Source organism: Dromiciops gliroides, chromosome 4 (genome assembly GCF_019393635.1).
Source record: "Dromiciops gliroides isolate mDroGli1 chromosome 4, mDroGli1.pri, whole genome shotgun sequence".
NCBI classification, from domain to species: Eukaryota; Metazoa; Chordata; class Mammalia; order Microbiotheria; family Microbiotheriidae; genus Dromiciops; species Dromiciops gliroides.
In genome coordinates, this window is record NC_057864.1 from 465,292,314 (window position 1) to 465,303,453 (window position 11,140).

Sequence of the window (11,140 nt, forward strand, 5' to 3'; positions counted from 1 at the left end):
TCCTTGGAGGTGTGTTTTTCCCCCACATTGATTTTTTAAAACTTCGTGTTCCGGGGGGCAGCTAGGTGGCGCAGTGGATAAAGCACTGGCCTTGGATTCAGGAGGACCTGAGTTCAAATTCAGCCTCAGACACTTGACACTTAACTAGCTGTGTGACCCTGGGCAAGTCACTTAACCCTCATTGCCGTCAAAAAAACAAAAACAAAACAAAACCAAAAAAAACTTCGTGTTCCAAATTTTCTTCCTCCCTTCCTCCTCACCCCTCCCTAAGGAATCAAGCAATTCAATATAAGTTATACATGTGCAGTCATGCAAAAACATCTCCACATTAGTCAGGTTGTAAAAGAAAACAGACAAAATAACTTTAGAAAGAGGAACTAACAAATAAAATTATACTTCAATCTGTATTCAGATACCATCATCTCTGTAGATGGATTGCATTTTTTATAAGTTCTTCTGATAACATCCTGATCATCATTTCTTCCACAGTTACAATTGCTAATTATATTACCCTCCACCCTATTCCCTCCCCTTGATATTTACTCTATTTTCTATCTTCTTTCACCCTATCCTTCCTCAAAAGTGTTTTGCTTTTTACTGCCCCCTCCCCCAATCTGCCCTCCCTTCCTTCACCTTTACCCCCTTATCCTCTTCCCCTCTCACTTTCCCTCAGGGCAAAATATACTACTATACCTAATTGAGTGTGCATGTTATTACCTCTTTGAGCCAATTCTGATGAGGGTAAGGCTCACTCCCCTGCTCCTTCCCCTCCACTCCATATCTCTCTGACTTCTAATAACCCTATCTACATCACCCATTTGAGAACCATATATCATCTTGCATTTACATAAAGATGCATGTGTGTGTGTGTGTGTGTGTGTGTGAATCTTGTCCCCCGAACTAAATTGTAAACTCTTTGGGAGCAAGGACAACGGAGCCCCCATAGCACCCAATACAGAAACAGACACACATTATTCTCCAGCAGAGCTATATCTAGTGATTTTTTTTTGCCTGGACAATTTCAGAAGGGAGATACCAGTGTCTAAGCTGCTGTAGGACTGACTGCTACTGGAAGGGGAAAAGAAAGGGGTAGGAATGCAACTGCACAGGGATGCGGACCTAAGTCCTGGGACAAAGCTGGTATTGGGTGAGTGGTGAGGAGGAAGAATGCTCCAGGACAGTATTCTTAGTGGCCTCTAAATTTCCCACCATATGGTACAGCTTTGGTGACCTTACCCTAGTCGCACCTCTACTCACTAAATACAGAAGGAAAGGGAAGGGCGACAATATTGCAGTCAGAGAAGGTGCTGGATTCAAATCCTGACTGCTGCACTCATCGTGACCTTAGACAAGTCACTTACCTGGCCTCAGTCTCATCTTGAAATGAGAATGTTGGACTCAATACTTTGAAGGTCCCTTCTCGTTTGAAGATCCTGTGCTCCTAGAAATAAGACCCTCACCTCAGTCTAGATGTCATTCAGAAACCTTTCCCTAGAGTTCTGGCTCAATAAGCATCATTTCAGCTTCCTCTTAGGAATTCTCCATAAAGGCCTTTGTCTCAAGTGAGCAGCAGGCCCCACTGAGGGTGATGAGCTGATAAGCACCTGGGCGCTTCCTGTGTTGTGTTGTTTGGTTTTGAATGCAGGGGACCTGAAGACAGCCTCTCTGTAGGAACCTCAGTCTCTTTACTGGCCCAACCAGAGGCACAGCTTGTTGAAAGAGAGGGCCCCTCGCTAGCATAAGCATTGGCTCACTCTCTCCCCAGGTCAGAGGCCCGGGTGGCATTGTCTGTTGACACCGAGGCAACCATGGGTTCAAGACCATGTTCTTGTGCCTGATAGCTGGGAGGCTGTGGGCAAGTCCAGCAGAGGGTTTCCTCATTTATTAAAAAAAAAAAAATGTGCAGGTGTAGTGTCAGGACCTGGGTTCTAATCCCATTTGTGGCACATGCTACCAGTGTGACCTGGGGCAAGTCATCTAAAAAAAAAAAAAATCTTCCTCTGCCTCAGTTTCCCCATCTATAAAAGGAGGGCAATGGGGCTAGATGACCTCTAAAGGCCCTTTTAATTCTAGATCTCTGATGTGCACTGGCCAGCCTGGTGGGACCTTGTCGGGAAAGTGCTTTGTGAGTTGTAACGTCTCTAAAATGGTAGAGAATCCTAAGAGCTAGATCTAGAAGGAACTTGAGAAGCTGTCAAGTCCATCCCTGTCATTTTACAGGGGTGAACACTGAGGACCAGAGAGCTTAAGCAGCTTGTCCAAAGTCACAGATAGATGGCAAAGCTGAAGTTGGAACTCGGCTCCTGAGACTCCAGTTTCAACAGTCAGCCTCACTGTGTCCTGGTCCCCACAGGGGGATGTTGGTAAGATGTGTTTGGATAGAGCAATATATGCCCAAACAACAAAAGATCCTAGAGTGGAGAGATGAGGATATGGGAGTCAGAGACAGGGAGAGAGAGAGAGACAGAGACAGAGAGAGGGAGAGACAGAGACAGGGACAGACAGACAGACAGAGACAGAGAGGGAGGGAGGGAGAGAGAGACAGAGAGACAGAGACAGAGAGAGAGAGATGGCAAGACTTGGCCATTTGATTGGATGGAAGGGTGAGTGAAAATGAGGAGCAGAAAGATGACACTTGGTGGTCCCCTCAACACTCCTGGTAAAGTTTGGAAGGGGGGAAAGATAATGTAATGACATCTGGGAGGTAGATTTCAACCCTTCTGTGCCACTCACTGACTCACCCAAAAATGAAAGTGGGAGAGGGTGGGAGAGCCCCTGACCAGCCTCTGCACTGGAGTGCTGCGCAGGTAAAGAGCTCAGCACCAGCACCTGCTGTAGTCACAAAGAGAAGAAGTGTTCCCAGTGGCACCTGTGCAGCTGCTGCTTTGGGTGCACGGTGCAGATTAGATTGTAATTACCAACAGGGACCCGCCTTAAAGTCGAAAGAACTTTTACAGCCTCTGGAGGGGGCAGAGTTAAGGGTGTGGTTGTATGAAAACAAGCTTCTTGATTGGCTGTTTTCCTATACCCATCTTCTCACCCATTTAATTAACTGATCACATAACCTTGGTGGGGGGTTATACCATGGCCTTCCAGGGGTCTAGAGCCCCCATTTTGGAGACTGATGCTTTAGACAATGGTGCCCCCCTCCCAGATAGAAGTGTGATAATTAAGATTCCACTGAGTCAAGGTCTTGTTCAAATCCCCATGTTATCAGAATGCCAAAGGACTGAGAGCAAATTCAAGTTGAAGTCAGTGGGTGTGGTCCCTATAGTTTGGGCAGAGAATATTATCTTCAACTCTTGGGTGCCAGCACCCAAGAGCCTCTAGGGTTGACCCTAGAGGGACTGCATTAGGGTCCTCTTCTAGTTCCTATCTATGTCTCAAGGTCAGCCACTCTGATAAGAGGGAGGATTCTCGGCAAGTAAAGTCAGATTCATAGCAAATTAGGTTTGTTTCATTTAGAAGGATCATCTACCCTAGAGAGACAGAAATTTCAGTGAGCAGCCTGATGGCCTGGCCCGGTGAGCTTCCATTTGGTTCAGCCCTGGACTTGGTATCAGAGGACCTGGGTTCAAATCTCACTTCTTACCATTTACTGCCTAGGTGACCTCAGGTAGTCCAATGGAAGGGGCACTAAGTGGGGTCAGAGGAAATTGGAGGAATGACCTGGATCAAATCCCAGTTCTGCTTCTCCCTGTGTGACCTTGGGCAAGTCTCTTAACCTTTGGGCTTCACTTTCCTCAGTTATAAAATAAGGATAGATTTCTTGATCCTGACAACTAGTGTGAAAACTCCCTCCACAGACGCAGATCAGTAACTCATCTGAAAGTGAGTCAGGCAGATGTTGTGAGTTGGGCACAGTCACCAAGCTAGGATGTGTAGGAGATGTGTCGGAGACAGGACCTGAATCCCGTCCGTTTTAACTCACAGGTGGTCCTCTATCCACCATCTACTATCTTTTCAACAAACCCTTCCTTTGGGTCTATTGTTCTGCCAGGCATCATGTTGGGAGCGGGGTATAGGGATGAAACAAGATAGCCCCTGTTCTCAGTCTCCTAGGAGAGATAAGCCATGAACACGTTACCTACAACACAAATTAGAATAGGTTAAATGGACTGAAGAGGCTCAAACAAGATAGGAGGTGAGAGGGAGAATGGGAGGGCTGTGTACGTGGAGCAAGCAGAGCCCTGAGGAATGCTGGACATCTGTTAGGCTGCTCTCTCCAGACAGTCACTGGGCGGCAGCCTCATCTCCACACCCATTCCGGCTAGCCGGCAGTGTTCTTTCCTGGGCATCCCATCAATGCCCGCATCCCATTGTGGGTCAGTGTTCTGTGGGTGATATTCCTTGCCGAGTGATTCCCCACCCCCCAGCACATCCAGCCAACCAGCTCCCAGCCAAGGCCTCTCTGGGCCAAGTCAGTGAGTGAGCAGTCCCTGTTACTAGCTTCTCTGGCCTTTTAGCCTCCTCCTTGTGGAAAATTGAGCGGAGAACTCCTCAGTGGGCTGGGTATGGATTTTTCCAGTGTTCGGAACTAGAGAAGCCCCTCCTAAGTATATTAAAAAAAAACACCTCATGCCATGACTTTGAAATGGCTCCCTCTCTGCCCCATCCCCTACTAATTTCCACTGAAGACCCAGAACTCAATAGCACGTCTTCAAAAGAATGGAAATGCCTTTAGGAAGTCTCAGGAGCTCCCAGCAGAGCACATAACTGCAAACCACAGACGCCTCTGGCCAGCAGACTCTTCTGCTTTTAATTTGGGGCAGGAGAGGAATCCACTTACCAGGACTTGGGTTCACTTGGGCCGGACACAGCAGGCGAGGCTCCGTGTTATTGCAGAACTGGATATTTCCCTCAGTGGCCCCTCCATCCAGCTGCACACCCCCCTCCCCATGGTCTTTTTACCTCTACCCTTCCCCCCTTCCAGCTTCTGGACAAGGATGGGAATCATCCAGCTTATGGTCATAGATCTATGCACAGCAATAATAGTGAAACGAGATTCTATTCCTGCCTCAGACACTTGCTTAACTCGGTCACCCTGGGTGAGTGACTTGATTTCTCAGCCTCGGTTTATTCATCTGTAAAATGGTTACCATCATAGCACCTACCTCAGAGAGGTGCTGTGAAGATCAGGTGAGATAACTAACTTCTGTGAAGCGCTTGGCAAACCTTAAAGGACCATATAAATGCTTGCTATTATAATCATTATTAGCACAAGTTTTCTTAACCTGGGGTCTGTTAACTTTTGAAACAAATATTTCTATAACTGTATTTTGGTATTGTTAGTTTCCCTTGTAACCCTGTAGATTTTCTTTTAGGCATTGCGAATCGTTGTTCCAAGAAGGGGCCCAGGGGTTTTGCCATACCTGACAACGAGCCCATGCCAGAACAAGTACCTACTATGTGCCAGGCCCTGTGAACCAGGGATGCAAAAAGAGGCAGAGGGCAGTCTGTGCCATCAGGGACCTTACAATCCATGGCAGAAATGGCAGCATAGAGGAGCAAGGTGTAGATAGGGTGAATGGGATTAACAGAGGCAACAGCCTGGAATGAAGAGGGGTTGGGAGAGGCTTCCTATAGGCGATGGGATTTTTAGTTGGGACTTAAAGGAAGCCAGTAGGAGAGATGAGGAGGGAGAGGAACGTGGAGCAGCCAGAGAAAATGTCCAGAGCCAAGAGACAGGAAACGACCAAGAGGCCAGTGCCGCCCGATCCCAAAGTGCAAGGTTGGGAGTAGCGGATGAGAAGACTGGAGAGGGAAGAGGAAGGGCTTTGAATGCCAAGCAAGGGATTTTGTAATGAGGGGAGGGGGAGGCAATTGGGGTTAAGTGACTTGCCCAGGGTCACACAGCTAGTAAGTATCAAGTGTCTGAGGCCGGATTTGAACTCAGGTCCTCCTGACTCCAGGGCCGGTGCTTTATCCACTGCGCCACCTAGCTGTCCCAGGATTTTGTAATTTGATCTACAGCCCTGATATGGCATATTACGGTTAGTCTAATGCCTTAGGGTTATGATCCCATTGGATCCTCATAACCATGTGAGGAGTAGGTGCTATTATAATTCTCATTTTACAGGGGGGGAAACTGAGGCTGAGAGAAGTTGTGATTTGCCTAGCTAGGGTCATCCAGCTATGAAGGGTCTGAACTGGAATTCAAACTCAGGTCTTCCTCACTCCAGACCCAGTGCTCTTGCCCCTGTAATAATGAAGGTTGTTAGTTTTAGACCAAAAAAAAGCTAGAAGTGGTGAGCTCAGACACCACCTGGTCCAACCCCCTCCCCTCTATTTTTTCTTTTTTTTTTGCAGGGCAATGGGGGGTTAAGTGACTTGTCCAGGGTCACACAGCTAGTAAGTGTCAAGTGTCTGAGGCTGGATTTGAACTCAGGTCCTCCTGAATCCAGGGCCAGTGCTTTATCCACTGTGCCACCTAGCCACGCCACCCCCCCCCTCTATTTTTTTTAACAGAAGAGGAAATTGAAGCCCATGGAGGCTCAGTGATTTGCCCAGGGTCACACAGGTAATTAAGATCACAGAGATAGGATCCAAACAAAGTCAATCGACTCTTTCCAAAGTCCTTCCATTCCAATTTTTGAAGCCTGGCTTCAGTTTGCATGCGATACCTGATAAGCCTAGCTGTCCTTCTTCCCCTAAGCCTCCCTTCCTCACCCAAACAGGAGCCATTTGCCCTTTGGAACAAAGGAATGAGCAGCCCTGGGCTGGCCAAGAGTCTTAACTTCCGTGGTTCTGCTATTTTTTCTGGTCTGCACGTCCCCATCGGGTCTGGATAAAGCATGCCCTGGCTGTAATACAAATACATGGATGGGGTTCCGGGCAAGCCATATGCCTGGACAGACTCCTCATGAAATCTCCTCAGGGTCTAGTTTTATAGCTGTCAGCCCCCTCCCTATGTAATGGAGACCCAGTCAGGGGGACTTTGCCAAATCCCACATAGCCAAAGGCACTAGACTTCCTATTTTTTGTTGGCTGGCTTGGCTTTGCTGCATTGATAGCTAGCATTTATATAGCATTTACTATGTGCCAAGCACTTCATGAATATTTTCTCATCTGATCCTCCCAACATCAGATAGGAGCTATTTTTTCCCATTTTACTGTTGAGGAAACTGAGACAGAGTTTAAGTGACTTGCCCAGGGTCACACAGCTAATAAGTGCCTGAGGCTAAATTTGAGCTTGTGCTTCCTTGACTCCATTTCCAGCTTTATCCACTGTGCCACCACATACTTCTAAGATGTCCAGCAGAGGGAATACTAGCGGTGAGATCATACTCCTAACTGTATTCTCATCGGATCATAGATTTAAAGCTGGAAGGGTCAAGGTGACCCTTAGGGTCAAAGATCTCATTATAATGTGATGTTTTTTTTTAAGCAAAAACATGCCTATATGACTTGTAATGATTCTTTTGCACACATTTAGTAAAGTAGCCCAGTGTTTTACAACCCCTTTGTTGTGTGACCCTTCCCATATTCCTGGGGGCGGGGGCAGAAATAGAGGTGGGGGGAAGAAAGGAGAGGGCAGGGATAGATATAGCAGGACCGCGGACTGCCACCAGAAAGACAAGGATACAGCCAGATCTTAGGGGGAGATGGGATACCAGTGCAGGCTTTTGGTGTGGCTTGATAGAAAGGGTTCAAATCCCACCTCTGAGACTAGTATGAACTTGGAAAAGTGACTTAATCTCTCTGGGCCTCAGTTTCCTCCTCCTTAAAATGAGGAGGTTGTGCTCAATGATCTCTCAGGTCCCTTCCAAGCTAAGACTGAGATCTAAGTCCAACACCACCATTTTACCAAAGAGGAGATAGACCAGAGAAAGGAAATAAATGATGGGGGCAGGGTCTTAACATTTTTGTGCGTCCTTGGACCCCTTTAGCAGTCTGGCGAAGCCCATGCACCTCTCTGCAGGGTAATGTTTTTAAATGCATAAACATATTCAGGATTATAAGGGAAACCAATTGCATTGAAATATAGTTATCAAAACATAGAAAAAAATGCATGGATCCTTCAAGTCTATCCAAATTCTTGGGAAAAGTCTGAGGACTCTGTTTTCTTTGGGGGGGGGTGTTTGTGGGGGCAATGAGGGTTAAGTGACTTACCCAGAGTCACACAGCTAGTAAGTGTCAAGTGTCTGAGGCTGGATTTGAACTCAGGTCCTCCTGAATCCAGGTCTGGTGCTTTATCCACTGCGCCACCTAGCTGCCCCTGAGGACTCTGTTTAAGGACCCTGGGACTAAATATGATCTCGAGATTCTTTTCTGGCTCAAAAGATTATGGTGGAATACTATTGTACTGTGAAAAATCACAAGGGGAGTGGTTTAGGGAAAACTTAGGAAGACTTATATGAACAGATGGAAAGTGAAGTGAGCAGAACTCGGAGAATGCTGTACCTAGTAAAGTCAATAATGTAAGGAGATCGACGGGGAAAGACTTAGCTACTCGGGTCAGTACAACAATCTAAGACAATTCTGAAGGACTCAGGAAGAAAAATGCCATCCACCTCTAAAGAGAGAACGGATGACCTCTGAATCACATTGTTTTTTTTTTCACTTTGTTTTTCCTGCTTAAAAAAAGAAAACAACATGGCTAATATGGAAATATGGTTTGCACGACTTCACGTGGATAATGGGTATCCTATTGCTTGCCTTCTCTATGAGCCGGGGAGGGAAACAATCTGGAACTCAAAAAAATGTTTAAGTGCTGTGTAAATGCTATTATTTATTATTATTGCGCCATAGTTTCTATGCTAGAATATTGGATTTGGAACCCGGGAAGCTGGTTTAAAACCTGACTCTTGTGTTTATTACCTGTGTGACTTTAAGCAAGTCACTTAAACCCTCTAGGCTTTAGTTAGTGGAAATGGAGCAGCGTGTACTAAATAGCCTTTAAGATTCTTTGCAGTTCTAAATCTATGATCCTGAGTGGGATTGTGAAGAGGGCTGGCTCTGGAGCCCAAGGTGGCTGTTGTTCAATCGTTTATTCAACTGAGTCTGACTCTGCATGACCCCATTTGGGGTTATCTTGGCAGAGATACTGGAGTGGTTTTGCCATTTCCTTCTCCAGCTCATTTGACAGATGAGGAAATGGAGGCAAACAGGGTGAAGTGATTTGCCCAGGACCACACAGCTAGTAAGTGTTTGGGGCTGGATTAGAACTCTGGTCTTCCAGACTCCGGGCTGGGCATTTTTTCCAAGGACCTGGGTTCAAATCCTTGCTCTGCTACTAACTACCCGTGTGACCTTGGGCAAGTCAACCAACGTCCCCAGTCCTCAGTGTCCTCACCTGTAAAATGATAGGGTTGGATTAAGATGACCTCTGAGGACCCTTCCAGTTCTAAACCCTTGATTGTATGGTAGCGGGCTCCAGAGCTCCCCTTAGGCCGGTAACTTGATTCCATCTTCCCAACCTTATTTGCCCCACCATCATCTCCTTAAATCAACCTCCAACTCCATTTGCCTCAGTTTCCTCATCTGAAAAATGAGAGGGTTGAACCAAATGACCTCTTAGGTCCCATCTTCCAGTCACTTCCAAGCATGCTTTAGGGTTGTCTATTTGAAGAGACAGAATGATGGGTTGTTTCTTCCCGGGTCCATCTTTAATCATGCCATTTCCACATCCAGAAAAAAGAGCTGTGGAATCTGAATACGGATCAAACCATACTATTTCTACTTTTGTTGGTTTTTTTCCTTTTTGAGGTTTTCCCCTTTTGTTCTGATTCTTCTTTCACAACATGACTAATGCAGAAATGTGTTTAATGTGATTATACAGACATAACCTATATCAGATTGCTTTCTGTCTTGGGGAGGGGGGAGAAAAATTTGGAACTAAAAATCTTATGAAAACAAACATTGAAAACTATTATTACATGTAACTGGAAAAATAAAATACTGTTAAGATTTAAAAAAAAATAATCACGCCTTTGCCAGGACCTCTCATTTCAAGCTTCATCAATGTCTTTTATGTTCTTATGTTGATGATGCTAATTCAGAAATGACTTGGCAAGTTACTTGGCTCAGGGGGGCAGCTAGGTGGTGCAGTGGATAGAGCACTGGCCCTGGAGTCAGGAGTACCTGAGTTCAAATCCAGCCTCAGACACTTAACACTTACTAGCTGTGTGACCCTGGGCAAGTCACTTAACCCCAATTGCCTCACTAAAAAAGAAAAAAAAAAAGTTATTTGGCTCAGGATGTCACTTTCCTCTTGGGTAAAATGAGGGGAGGGGTGGGCTCAATGACTACAGTTCTTTCCAGCTCTATTCTCCAGTCCTCCTAAGAAAGCAGCTGTCAAAAAGGTCATTAGGCTTATGTTATTTAATAATGCTATTGAACATGTGCATGGGGCAGCTATGCTATGAAAAGGATAGAGCACCTGACTGGAAGTCATCTTCCTGAGTTCAAATATGGCCTCAGATACTTTACTGTGTGACCTTGGGCAAGTCACTTAACCCTGCTGGCTTCCATTTCCTCATCTTGTAAAATGAACTGGAGAAGGAAATGGCAAGGACAACAAATCGCAGGTTTGTCAACTGCTTCACAAGCATCTCATCTGATCCTGATGGCAATCCTATGAGGTAAGAGCTATTACTATGCCCATTTATAGAGAGGAAGCTCGGGTTGAGAGATGTGTGGTGATTTGCCCACATCTAGTAAGTGTCAAAGAAAAGATTCAAACTCAGGTCTTCCTGATGCCAAGCCCCAAACTCCATCTTTAATGCCACCCTATTCATTCCTTCAATAAATATTTTAAAGTGTTATTAGGTGCAGAGCACTGTGCTAGGTCTCAAGGAAGTACAGAGTTTAGATAGGACAAGGGTCTCTGCCCTCAGGCAGCTTACAGTCTAGAAGGCAGGGCAACAGACTGGAAAGAATGGGGTTGTGGGGAAAGGGACCAAGGGTTTATGAAGGTTTATGAAGGGTTTGTGCCCGGCCCTGGGCTAAACCTTTTATAAATATTATCTTATTTGAAAGAGAGCATTGGCTTTGAAGGCAGAGGACCTGGGGCCATTCTCTGCCTCTCTTCCTCTGTATGGACAAGTCACTAGCCTCTCTGGAGCTGTTTTCTCCTCTGAAAAGAGAGGCTCTGACCAGATGGTCTCCCAGGCTTCTTCCATCTCCAGCCCAACGATCT